Consider the following 12,864-nt stretch of genomic DNA (forward strand, 5'->3'; position numbering starts at 1 on the left):
GGATTGCTGATGCCTTGCTGTGTTTTTCCTCCAGCAGATATCAGGGTGGTTGAAATCACCCACGAGGACCAGGGCCTGTGAACATGAAGCCCCATCTATCTGCCTATGGAGGGCTGCATCTTGGTTGTGCTGGTCTGGTGGCCTGTAGCAGACCCCTACTGCAACATCACCTCCCTTCTCTGCCTTTAATCTTTACTCATATACAGTCAATCTGTTCATCGTCCTTCCCCAGGTGGAGCTCCATTGATTCCAGTTTGTCCCTGATGTAGAGAGCAACACCTCCTTCCCTCCTACACTCACTGCCTGTCCTTCCTAAAGAGCTTGAACCTCTCCATCCCTACATTCCAGTAATGGGAATCATTCCAACAAGTTTCAGTAATAGCCACTGTATCATAGCTATCCAGCAGCAGAGTGGTCATTAATTCGTCCTGTTTGTTGCCCAGGCTCCATGCATTTGCACAGAGGCACTTCAGCTGGGCTGCTTGTGTCACCCCCTTAGGCGAATCTCCCTTGATTCCTTTGGGGTGTCTCAGTGCATCCTCCCTGGCTTACCTCAGGGCAACAAATTGGAAGCCCTTACTAGCACTCCATCCCTCTGCCTTTGGTGCGCTGCCCCACTTTTTGTTACAGACAAGCATGAGATTATTAACCCCTTAACCCTTCAAATTATTGCTAAAGCTCTATCAGTGAGCCCTGCCAACTCCTGCCCCTGAATCCCTTTCCCCTCTGGGACAAATGTATCCCATTATTTGCTCGTACCTCTCGTGCTTGTATACCAACCCAAAGTACAGAACCCAAAGTCCTGGTGACAACACCAGTCCCAGAGCCATGAATTGACCTTTTGGTTCTTCCCATATGTTACTTCCTTCATTGCTGATGTCAGAGGAATGGAGGAGAATGTCAGATCCTTATGCTATGTTCTTATTTTCCAGAAATTGTTTCAAACGGAGCTGTTGGCTTGCTTATTTCTTCCAGGTTTCTTTTTTGCCTCTTCTTTTCTTTTTCTTTAGTTCTTTTTGGAGAGGGCCAAAATAGGGTTTCTTGCAGGTACCTGAGAACTAAAGAATTTAAGGTAGTAAACCTTAGTGTTTGCTTAATGGAGAGCTTCTCTATACCCACCCCATCAGTTGATTATTATCAGAGACTGTGATGTTTATCAGAGTCTAGAAGTGTGAATTTTCATTAATGAACCAACACTGGTTTGGGTCGGTGTGGAAAGGAGAGGGAATAAAGCACCTCAAATTCTTAAAACACACCATGTTCGCAGAGCCAAGCATTCCGTTCTACCTCGTTTACACTTCCCTGGCTTTATTTTCTAGGTGTGAAGCGAGACACTGGCACTGGGGAGGAGGCCGGCAAGGCGAGGGGTGCCTGGAGTGCAGAAGCAGCAGTTTTGGGGTGCTGCATTCTGTGGAGGGGTGAGCTGTGAAATGCACCAGTTACCTGGGGTGACTTCTGTGGGGAACTGGCTCACAGGGTCGAACTTCCTGACCCAGCTCCCTGTGCGGGTCCGCGTCCCACCCCTCTCCCCTGCCCCGTTGCTTCCCGTGCTGCGGGTGAGCGCGGGGCTGCGGTACGGGGCGGTCAGTGACACGGCAAAGGTGAGCGGGGCTGGGGACCGCACCCGTCCCTGTTCTGTGTGTGCACTCACACCGGCATTGGAGCCGAGCTTTCTGTTGAATCGCGGCCGTTCCCGGGTGCAGAGCGCGGGGCTGCGGCTGCGGGCACAGCGCGGGCACTGGGGCTCTGCGCGGCTGCGGTGCCGCTTTGGGCGCTGGGGAATCGTCACTGCCGGCGCGTCCGGGGTGATGGCGGCGCTGCTGCCGCGCGGTTGCCTCTCGCCGGGTGCGGAGCCGCCGCCTCCGCTCCTGCCGCCTCTGCCGCCGCTGTTGGCGGAGCCGGCGGGCAGGGCGCGGAACTCCAGCCCGGCGGGGGGGCGCCGGCTGCGGTCGCTCCGCCGCGCCGCCCGCCTCCGGGAGCGATGGAGCGAGCGATGGAGCGACCCCCCCAACCCGGAAGCGGCGGGGGGGGAGCCGGCGGGGAGTTTGAGCCCCGTCCTGTCACGGGCTGCCGCTCGCCGGTTTTGTCTGCTTTTGGCAGTAAATTTCTGGTGATGTGAAGGAACTGTGGAGCTGTCTTAAAATGCTCTTAGGTGTCGGCCGGGGAGGCCAAAAGTCTTGTGACGATTGATAGAGATGAGGGGGGCACCGTGTCAAATGTGTGCTGGACTCTGTGCTGGTGCATTTCGGCCCCGCAGTGTATTTCCACATGAAGCTGCTTCCCCCTGAACTGTTCATCTTTTGCTACACAGGTGACCTTGCCCCAGCTCTTCTTGCCACATTTGCTCCTGCCCCATTGCCATGCTGCCAGTTTAGGAGGGAACATGGCCTGCATCGAACTATCAAGTTAAAAGCAAAGTTAAAGACAAGAAGTTTGGTGGGTTTTCCTTTTAGTACTTGTTGGGGTTTTTTTTCTCATTTTCAACAAGGTGTTGAAAGCATTCTGCCCTGTCCTGTCCCGTCCTCTCCCATCCTGTCAATTCCTGCCCTGCACTTTCCTTCCCTGCCCTTTCCTCTTTCCTTTCATGCACTTTCCCGTTTCTGTACTTTCTCTTCCTTGCACTTTCCCTTTTCCCTTTTCCCCTGTCCCTTGTCCCTTTTCTCCTTTTTTTTTCCTTCCTGTCCATTCCTTTCCTGTCCATTCCTGCCCTGCTCTGCCCAGCTCTGGTGATGGAACAGTGCCTTTGGTCTGAAATATTTGGGCTCCAGTTTATGTCTGAGGGCAGAAAAATCAATGTCTGCTGAGCCCTGGAGGAGACGTCTGAGGCTGCCTGAGTCTCTGCTTGAGTCCGGGAAGCCCTTGCAATAACTTCTCACTAAGTGTTGTCACATATCACACTCCTCTCCAGCTAAATAAAAGTGCTTTTCAAGTTCTGAAAATTTTTTCAACTCTTTGACTTCTGAAAGTGGAGAGGAACTTTTGTGGTGTTTCTTCAGGTACTCTGTAAAGTATTGAGAAAGACTGGGAAAGCCTGTACATAAGAAATAGATGCTGTGGCACGCGGTGTTTGGCTTTTTGTTTGGTTGTTTTGTTTTCTTTTTTTGTTCCTGTTGTTGTTGTTTTGTTGATTTGGGTTTTTTTGTCTCAACCACAAGTTTGTGGCTTTTTAGCATCAGCGTTATGACACGAGTCTGACCACTGAGGTATCCAGTGCTGAGTTGTTGAGGCTCCAGTTCTGAGAGATCAGCCAGTGTCTGGTAAATGGTTCTGATGGGCTAAAAACTTGTGTGTTTTGCAGTAAGAATTTTTCCTTCCGCAGTTTGCAGCTCTTGTTTCAGAGGCTTTTGCAAGCGTAAGAGCACAATGTGTGCCAGGTGATCAATTTTCATCAAGTTGTGGCTAAACTCCAGGGCTGATGAAAATCGGTCAGTGCTTCTATGACTCCGTGTATCTTGTCTCAGTCCTTTATAATGGTGCATTTCAGGAGAGTAAGCAAGCTGGTAGCTGAGGTGCTTGTGATTTGTTTTCCAGTTCGTGGCTCATGATGCAGTATGTCGCTTTAAAAAAGCAGCATTAACTGGGAGACTGTCTCCCCGACAGTCTTTGATGTCACATTTGTACTGTTGTATCTTTTTAAGGAAGGCTTGGCTTTACATTGTAAAGGGCCTTTTCAGAGGAGGGGGTCTGCATTTAGTGTCAGTAAGGCTGACTAAATGAGAAAGGGGAAATTACTAAATAATTTGAGGTCCCCTCTGTAATAACGCAGAGTCCAAATTCGCCTCTGCACTGGTGTGATGAAATTTCCTTAAATAAACACCCCTCCATCCCCCCTCCACCCTTCTGTGCCTCCCCAACCCCCAAAGTTTTCCTCTTGTGGAAATTCGGATGGTGTAGTTGTGGCTGCAAGAAGGGGGGGTTAATTTCCATATGAGTAGGTGACCTGTTGAATGTCAAAGGTGGTGATAGCCCAAATGTTTTACCTGAATGGATCATATTTGGGTGAATTTTCTTCCTTTGTGCTCTTCAGACAGCCACTTGGGAGTCGATTGACAAGATGGGGAATGGTTTGGGAGGGGGAGGTGGAGGCAAACAGTACGGAATCTCTTTCAGTTTTCCATTTTTTCTTCTCGTTCTCCTTGATTCCTCATCATAGCTTCTGCATCCTTCTTATCAGGGTCCTGGGTTTTAATAATTTTAAAAGCACTGTCTCTTTTTATCAGGATTGTGCCTATCACTTCCCCCAGCCAATTTCCAGCGATTCCAGGCAGCAATTGCGAAAGCCTCAGGGCTTCCCGCCCGTAGTTAGCTGATGCCTGGGTTTGAAAAAGCATTCCCTGCTTAGCCCTGGCCCTTCCAGCTACTAGGCTGGGATCTCTCATTGCTATACTGCAAGCTGAACGACAGCTCTTGAACCTGCCCCCAGGTCTATTTCTGTCCTTCTTCAAGAGAAGAACAAAAGAATCAAGACATGGCAAATGAACACCACATTCCCTCTGTCACTCAGGGTGGTTTCTCAAGGTATGAGAAACATACCAGCATACATAACTTGATCCCATTTCCCTTCTTGTCTTAAAAGACAATATTGACTTCTCTTGTGAGGCAGGTGACAAAGCTTTAGGTTTGTATTTCAGGTTGTTAGATTTCTCAAAAATAGTTGAGCTGAAATGGAGAATGCTGCTTTTGGCAGAGAGCTGGAGAAGTGAGTTCTGAACTAGCGAGGAGTTTAAATTTTGAGGAGACTTGCTCAGTAATGTATTTCAAGTTCTACTTTTGAATGCTTTGTGGTCATTACTGGTGAGATTGTCGTATCTGCAAAGGCGCCTGACTTAGCAGGGCATACTGGTTTGGGTGTCTGAGTGAGGATGGTGCTTCCCAGAATGTCGGCTGTCGAGAAGGCATCTTCACCCTTCCCCCCGTGTATTTGAGGATGCTGTTTGAAGGGTGGAAGTCTGCAAGCTTACTGTTGGACATCTGCAGCTTCCTTGAGCTTGGACACCCGCTGTTTTTTCTGCCATCTCTCTCTACCAGATTCTTTGTCAAGTGAAAGCCAAGCTGAGGGGCTGTGAGGGGATGAGGGTGCAAATCGGGAGGGGTTTTACAGTCAGTGTGTGCGCTGCGGACACAGCTCGGGACCGCGGCGGTCCCTGCCCTCGTGTGTGCATTCACACACACACAGACAGGCGGGCAGGCAGGCAGAGACACCGGCATCGGAGCCGAGCTCTCTGTTGACTCGCGGCCGTTCCCGGGTGCAGAGCGCGGGGCTGCGGCTGCGGGCACAGCGCGGGCACTGGGGCTCTGCGCGGCTGCGGTGCCGCTTTGGGCGCTGGGGAATCGTCACTGCCGGCGCGTGATGCCGCGCCGCTTCCGGGGTGATGGCGGCGCTGCTGCCGCGCGGTTGCCTCTCGCCGGGTGCGGAGCCGCCGCCTCCGCTCCTGCCGCCTCTGCCGCCGCTGTTGGCGGAGCCGGCGGGCAGGGCGCGGAACTCCAGCCCGGCGGGGGGGCGCCGGCTGCGGTCGCTCCGCCGCGCCGCCCGCCTCCGGGAGCGATGGAGCGAGCGATGGAGCGACCCCCCCAACCCGGAAGCGGCGGGGGGGGAGCCGGCGGGGAGTTTGAGCCCCGTCCTGTCACGGGCTGCCGCTCGCCGGTTTTGTCTGCTTTTGGCAGTAAATTTCTGGTGATGTGAAGGAACTGTGGAGCTGTCTTAAAATGCTCTTAGGTGTCGGCCGGGGAGGCCAAAAGTCTTGTGACGATTGATAGAGATGAGGGGGGCACCGTGTCAAATGTGTGCTGGACTCTGTGCTGGTGCATTTCGGCCCCGCAGTGTATTTCCACATGAAGCTGCTTCCCCCTGAACTGTTCATCTTTTGCTACACAGGTGACCTTGCCCCAGCTCTTCTTGCCACATCTGCTCCTGCCCCATTGCCATACTGCCAGTTTAGGAGGGAACATGGCCTGCATAGAACTATCAAGTTAAAAGCAAAGTTAAAGACAAGAAGTTTGGTGGGTTTTCCTTTTAGTACTTGTTGGGTTTTTTTTCTCATTTTCAACAAGGTGTTGAAAGCATTCTGCCCTGTCCTGTCCCGTCCTCTCCCATCCTGTCAATTCCTGCCCTGCACTTTCCTTCCCTGCCCTTTCCTCTTTCCTTTCATGCACTTTCCCGTTTCTGTACTTTCTCTTCCTTGCACTTTCCCTTTTCCCTTTTCCCCTGTCCCTTGTCCCTTTTCTCCTTTTTTTTTCCTTCCTGTCCATTCCTTTCCTGTCCATTCCTGCCCTGCTCTGCCCAGCTCTGGTGATGGAACAGTGCCTTTGGTCTGAAATATTTGGGCTCCAGTTTATGTCTGAGGGCAGAAAAATCAATGTCTGCTGAGCCCTGGAGGAGACATCTGAGGCTGCTTGAGTCTCTGCTTGAGTCCGGGAAGCCCTTGCAATAACTTCTCACTAAGTGTTGTCACATATCACACTCCTCTCCAGCTAAATAAAAGTGCTTTTCAAGTTCTGAAAATTCTTTCAACTCTTTGACTTCTGAAAGTGGAGAGGAACTTTTGTGGTGTTTCTTCAGGTACTCTGTAAAGTATTGAGAAAGACTGGGAAAGCCTGTACATAAGAAATAGATGCTGTGGCACGCGGTGTTTGGCTTTTTGTTTGGTTGTTTTGTTTTCTTTTTTTGTTCCTGTTGTTGTTTTGTTGATTTGGGTTTTTTTGTCTCAACCACAAGTTTGTGGCTTTTTAGCATCAGCGTTATGACACGAGTCTGACCACTGAGGTATCCAGTGCTGAGTTGTTGAGGCTCCAGTTCTGAGAGATCAGCCAGTGTCTGGTAAATGGTTCTGATGGGCTAAAAACTTGTGTGTTTTGCAGTAAGAATTTTTCCTTCCGCAGTTTGCAGCTCTTGTTTCAGAGGCTTTTGCAAGCGTAAGAGCACAATGTGTGCCAGGTGATCAATTTTCATCAAGTTGTGGCTAAACTCCAGGGCTGATGAAAATCGGTCAGTGCTTCTATGACTCCGTGTATCTTGTCTCAGTCCTTTATAATGGTGCATTTCAGGAGAGTAAGCAAGCTGGTAGCTGAGGTGCTTGTGATTTGTTTTCCAGTTCGTGGCTCATGATGCAGTATGTCGCTTTAAAAAAGCAGCATTAACTGGGAGACTGTCTCCCCGACAGTCTTTGATGTCACATTTGTACTGTTGTATCTTTTTAAGGAAGGCTTGGCTTTACATTGTAAAGGGCCTTTTCAGAGGAGGGGGTCTGCATTTAGTGTCAGTAAGGCTGACTAAATGAGAAAGGGGAAATTACTAAATAATTTGAGGTCCCCTCTGTAATAACGCAGAGTCCAAATTCGCCTCTGCACTGGTGTGATGAAATTTCCTTAAATAAACACCCCTCCATCCCCCCTCCACCCTTCTGTGCCTCCCCAACCCCCAAAGTTTTCCTCTTGTGGAAATTCGGATGGTGTAGTTGTGGCTGCAAGAAGGGGGGGGTTAATTTCCATATGAGTAGGTGACCTGTTGAATGTCAAAGGTGGTGATAGCCCAAATGTTTTACCTGAATGGATCATATTTGGGTGAATTTTCTTCCTTTGTGCTCTTCAGACAGCCACTTGGGAGTCGATTGACAAGATGGGGAATGGTTTGGGAGGGGGAGGTGGAGGCAAACAGTACGGAATCTCTTTCAGTTTTCCATTTTTTCTTCTCGTTCTCCTTGATTCCTCATCATAGCTTCTGCATCCTTCTTATCAGGGTCCTGGGTTTTAATAATTTTAAAAGCACTGTCTCTTTTTATCAGGATTGTGCCTATCACTTCCCCCAGCCAATTTCCAGCGATTCCAGGCAGCAATTGCGAAAGCCTCAGGGCTTCCCGCCCGTAGTTAGCTGATGCCTGGGTTTGAAAAAGCATTCCCTGCTTAGCCCTGGCCCTTCCAGCTACTAGGCTGGGATCTCTCATTGCTATACTGCAAGCTGAACGACAGCTCTTGAACCTGCCCCCAGGTCTATTTCTGTCCTTCTTCAAGAGAAGAACAAAAGAATCAAGACATGGCAAATGAACACCACATTCCCTCTGTCACTCAGGGTGGTTTCTCAAGGTATGAGAAACATACCAGCGTACATAACTTGATCCCATTTCCCTTCTTGTCTTAAAAGACAATATTGACTTCTCTTGTGAGGCAGGTGACAAAGCTTTAGGTTTGTATTTCAGGTTGTTAGATTTCTCAAAAATAGTTGAGCTGAAATGGAGAACGCTGCTTTTGGCAGAGAGCTGGAGAAGTGAGTTCTGAACTAGCGAGGAGTTTAAATTTTGAGGAGACTTGCTCAGTAATGTATTTCAAGTTCTACTTTTGAATGCTTTGTGGTCATTACTGGTGAGATTGTCGTATCTGCAAAGGCGCCTGACTTAGCAGGGCATACTGGTTTGGGTGTCTGAGTGAGGATGGTGCTTCCCAGAATGTCGGCTGTCGAGAAGGCATCTTCACCCTTCCCCCCGTGTATTTGAGGATGCTGTTTGAAGGGTGGAAGTCTGCAAGCTTACTGTTGGACATCTGCAGCTTCCTTGAGCTTGGACACCCGCTGTTTTTTCTGCCATCTCTCTCTACCAGATTCTTTGTCAAGTGAAAGCCAAGCTGAGGGGCTGTGAGGGGATGAGGGTGCAAATCGGGAGGGGTTTTACAGTCAGTGTGTGCGCTGCGGACACAGCTCGGGACCGCGGCGGTCCCTGCCCTCGTGTGTGCATTCACACACACACAGACAGGCAGGCAGGCAGGCAGAGACACCGGCATCGGAGCCGAGCTCTCTGTTGACTCGCGGCCGTTCCCGGGTGCAGAGCGCGGGGCTGCGGCTGCGGGCACAGCGCGGGCACTGGGGCTCTGCGCGGCTGCGGTGCCGCTTTGGGCGCTGGGGAATCGTCACTGCCGGCGCGTGATGCCGCGCCGCTTCCGGGGTGATGGCGGCGCTGCTGCCGCGCGGTTGCCTCTCGCCGGGTGCGGAGCCGCCGCCTCCGCTCCTGCCGCCTCTGCCGCCGCTGTTGGCGGAGCCGGCGGGCAGGGCGCGGAACTCCAGCCCGGCGGGGGGGCGCCGGCTGCGGTCGCTCCGCCGCGCCGCCCGCCTCCGGGAGCGATGGAGCGAGCGATGGAGCGACCCCCCCAACCCGGAAGCGGCGGGGGGGGAGCCGGCGGGGAGTTTGAGCCCCGTCCTGTCACGGGCTGCCGCTCGCCGGTTTTGTCTGCTTTTGGCAGTAAATTTCTGGTGATGTGAAGGAACTGTGGAGCTGTCTTAAAATGCTCTTAGGTGTCGGCCGGGGAGGCCAAAAGTCTTGTGACGATTGATAGAGATGAGGGGGGCACCGTGTCAAATGTGTGCTGGACTCTGTGCTGGTGCATTTCGGCCCCGCAGTGTATTTCCACATGAAGCTGCTTCCCCCTGAACTGTTCATCTTTTGCTACACAGGTGACCTTGCCCCAGCTCTTCTTGCCACATCTGCTCCTGCCCCATTGCCATACTGCCAGTTTAGGAGGGAACATGGCCTGCATAGAACTATCAAGTTAAAAGCAAAGTTAAAGACAAGAAGTTTGGTGGGTTTTCCTTTTAGTACTTGTTGGGGTTTTTTTTCTCATTTTCAACAAGGTGTTGAAAGCATTCTGCCCTGTCCTGTCCCGTCCTCTCCCATCCTGTCAATTCCTGCCCTGTGCATTCGTGCTCTTTCGAGCTCTGCTCTGCCCAGCTCTGGTGATGGAAGAGTGCCTGTGGTCTGAAATGTTTGGGCTCCAATTTATGTCTGAGGGGGGAAAATCAATGTCGGGAGGCCTTTTCAGAGGAGGGGTTCTGCATTTAGTGTCAGTAAGGCTGACTGAATGAGAAAGGGGAAATTACTAAATAATTTGAGGTCCCCTCTGTAATAACGCAGAGTCCAAATTTGCGTCTGCACTGGTGTGATGAAATTTCCTTAAATAAACACCCCTCCATCCCCCCTCCACCCTTCTGTGCCTCCCCAACCCCCAAAGTTTTCCTCTTGTGGAAATTCGGATGGTGTAGTTGTGGCTGCAAGAAGGGGGGGGTTAATTTCCATATGAGTAGGTGACCTGTTGAATGTCAAAGGTGGTGATAGCCCAAATGTCTGTTGAATGCCCAAACGTTTTACCATTTGGGAGTCGATTGACAAGATCGGGGGGACTGGTTTGGGGGGGGACAGGGAATCTGCAACTCAGCCATCTGAAAAGCTGTGTGAAGTGCTTGACACTCCATCTACCTGGAGACAGCGAAGAATGATGATATTTTTAATGTGCTTGTTTTGTTGTTGTTTTTGGTTTTAATTTCCCCACAAAAAAAAAATGAAATTGCTATTTTTTTTTCTTTTTCTAGGAAGCAGAACATCAAAGAGCAATGGAGAATGCACCCTTGAGATTCTAAAACTGATAATGAAAATGTGGTATCAGTGTATGTCCAAGGTGTGCTACAATATATCAAATGTATTTTGAAGCACGATTTGTATATTCTATGTATCACCCTTTTGCTTCATTCTGGAAAGAGGAAAACATTATCCTGTAAAGTATCATCTATGAAGGCAAGAGGGCTGTGTAATGCATTAGGAAACTGAAATGTTAATAAATATATATTTATACACAAGCAGATGCTTATGAAGACCAGGTATTGTGTTGTAGGCATTAGCAGCAAGTTTCTCTACCTCATTGTATGGTTGACTACCTAAGCAACTGTGTTCTTTCAGAAATGGTGTTATCAAGTAATTCAAATGAAGAACCTATCCATTTGATGCAAAAAAGACAAGACTTGGTTTAATTAAAAAATTGTAATCGCACATCTGTCTGAACAGATGTCTCCACACTTTTTTTCGGCTGCTGCAAAGGGATTTCATTGTGTTTCAGGCAGCAGAAAGCAGCTCATGGATGGAAGCCTTTCTCGTGGTGGCTGTTAATACCCTGGAAGCAAACGAAGCGGCTCCGGCAGTGTTTCCATGCTCAGGAACTGATCATACGCCGGGCCCTGCGATTAGGGTGAGGATTTACGGAGCGCCACTGCCACCCTGCGGCCGCTCGGCGGAACTGCAGGGACTGTGGCGCTAAGGGCAGCTCGGGCGCTGATTGGCTGGGATAAAGGCTGGGCGGTGACGTGCTCTGCAGGCGCGGGAACCGGTGCCGGTGATGGACAGGAACGTCCTCCAGTGGCACGGGGAGGAGGGCGGAGCGGGCGGCGGGCTCGAACGCGATTGGCTGGCACGGGTATAAAGGGCATGCTGCCTCGCGTTCCCTCAGCATGGCGGGAACTGTGAGGCGACTGCTCTGAGGTGATGAGGTAAGTGTTGAACGCGGGAGGGGAGGGGAAGGGAAGGGAGGCGGCGGCGGCGGCGGCGGCCGGGGCCCGGGGCTTGAGGTGAGTCGGGGGGGGGGCGGGGGAAGGGGGGGTTGCTGGGTCTAAGACCCAAGTTCGGTTTCGGTACCCTGTTTGCTATCGGCCGATCCGCACTCGGAGCAATAATAATTTGCAATAATATCCATTCCTGCGCTCTGAGGCGGTGGCCTCACCTCAGTAAGAGGTGCCTGGAATTCCAGTCCTATTTTATACCGAGAATGGTGAGAGGGAACTTGAAAATTACCCCATGATTCGCACCCGGGTTCGGTTAAACTATTCCTCGGTTAATAATGACCAAAAGTTTCAGTGCGCGGGGTGGAGTTTCTACGCTGTGCGTGCAGACCCGCGGATTTTTCCGCGTGGTCCCGGAGGGGTCCGAGAGACCGAGGGGGGGTTGGGGTGCGGATGAGGGAGGAAGGGCGGGGGGCGGAGGGGGGTTTGTATCACGGCGCATGGGTTGTCCGATGTTGGAGTTGTGTCTGCTTTGTTCTCTCTGGGTGTTCTGAGCGACTTGTTGATATTTTAACTAATCCGGTCTGGTCTGTACGGTGTGGTTTCCCCCCAGATTTGTTTTTCTTAGAAAAGTGTCGTTAATGCAATTAGAAACCACCTGTTTTAAACGCTGGTTTTGGGAGGAAAAAAAAAGAAAAAAAAGCGAAGGTTCCTAAAATGTCGGCGGGGGCCGAGTGGTCGGACTGCCCCCCCCCCCCCCCCCCCCCCCCCGGGCGTCAAGGCTCGTCAGGGGTGGCTGAGGCGGTGAGGGAGGAAATGGCGGGGCCGCCATTTTAGGGAGGTGAGAGGGGCGGGTCCGAAGCTCGGGGGGGGAAAGGGGGGGACAAGATGGCGGCTGTGGCTCTGATCGTGTTACACTGTGTGACAGGAAAACGACAGCTTTGTGTCCAGAAGAGCGTGTTTGTAAAAATGTAATTAAATTTAAAATGCAATTTCCAATGTGTAACTTTTAAATCTATGTTTAAACGTAAATATTTTTTAAAATGCGTTTATAAGTTTTAATTTTTTAATGTTTTTAATATGTTAATATGAAATTAAAGTTTTCGATATTAAGATTTAATATTTTACTTATTACTAACATCAGCGTTAAATATTTATAATTATAAAAATTTATAATTACAATTAATACACTATATATTATGTATATTATATATTATTTATATTATATATGTTATATATTATAGATTACGTATATATACTATATATTATATGTATTATATATAATATTATTATTAATATATATTATGTAATATATATTATAATTATATATATTTTATATATAATTATATTATATATATTTATAATTATAATAATACCAAATATCAATAGTATTTAATGTAAACTTACGTTATACATAAATATACAAAGTAAATATATGAATATAAATACTTCATCTATAAAATTATAAAAATAATAAGTTATATAACATAACAATAAAACTTACATATAAAAAATATGTAAATATAATAAATTAAATATGTTAAAGTAAATTTTCTATT

The 12,864-nt window shown here is 49.4% G+C and overlaps 1 long non-coding RNA gene across 2 annotated transcripts; it reads left to right on the forward strand.

Annotated features, from left to right (window-relative positions):
* Window positions 1-9,130: 9,130 nt before the first annotated feature.
* On the forward strand, window positions 9,131-10,615 carry LOC115598694. 2 transcript variants are annotated; one of them, XR_003987839.1, is made up of 3 exons: window positions 9,131-9,277; window positions 9,437-9,561; window positions 10,349-10,615. It is a non-coding gene; the product is annotated as an uncharacterized LOC115598694 (long non-coding RNA). The 2 variants fall into 2 exon arrangements; XR_003987838.1 differs by having other exon boundaries at window positions 9,131-9,235.
* Window positions 10,616-12,864: the final 2,249 nt, after the last annotated feature.

The sequence above is a fragment of the Calypte anna genome, chromosome 8 (genome assembly GCF_003957555.1).
Source record: "Calypte anna isolate BGI_N300 chromosome 8, bCalAnn1_v1.p, whole genome shotgun sequence".
NCBI lineage: Eukaryota > Metazoa > Chordata > Aves > Apodiformes > Trochilidae > Calypte > Calypte anna.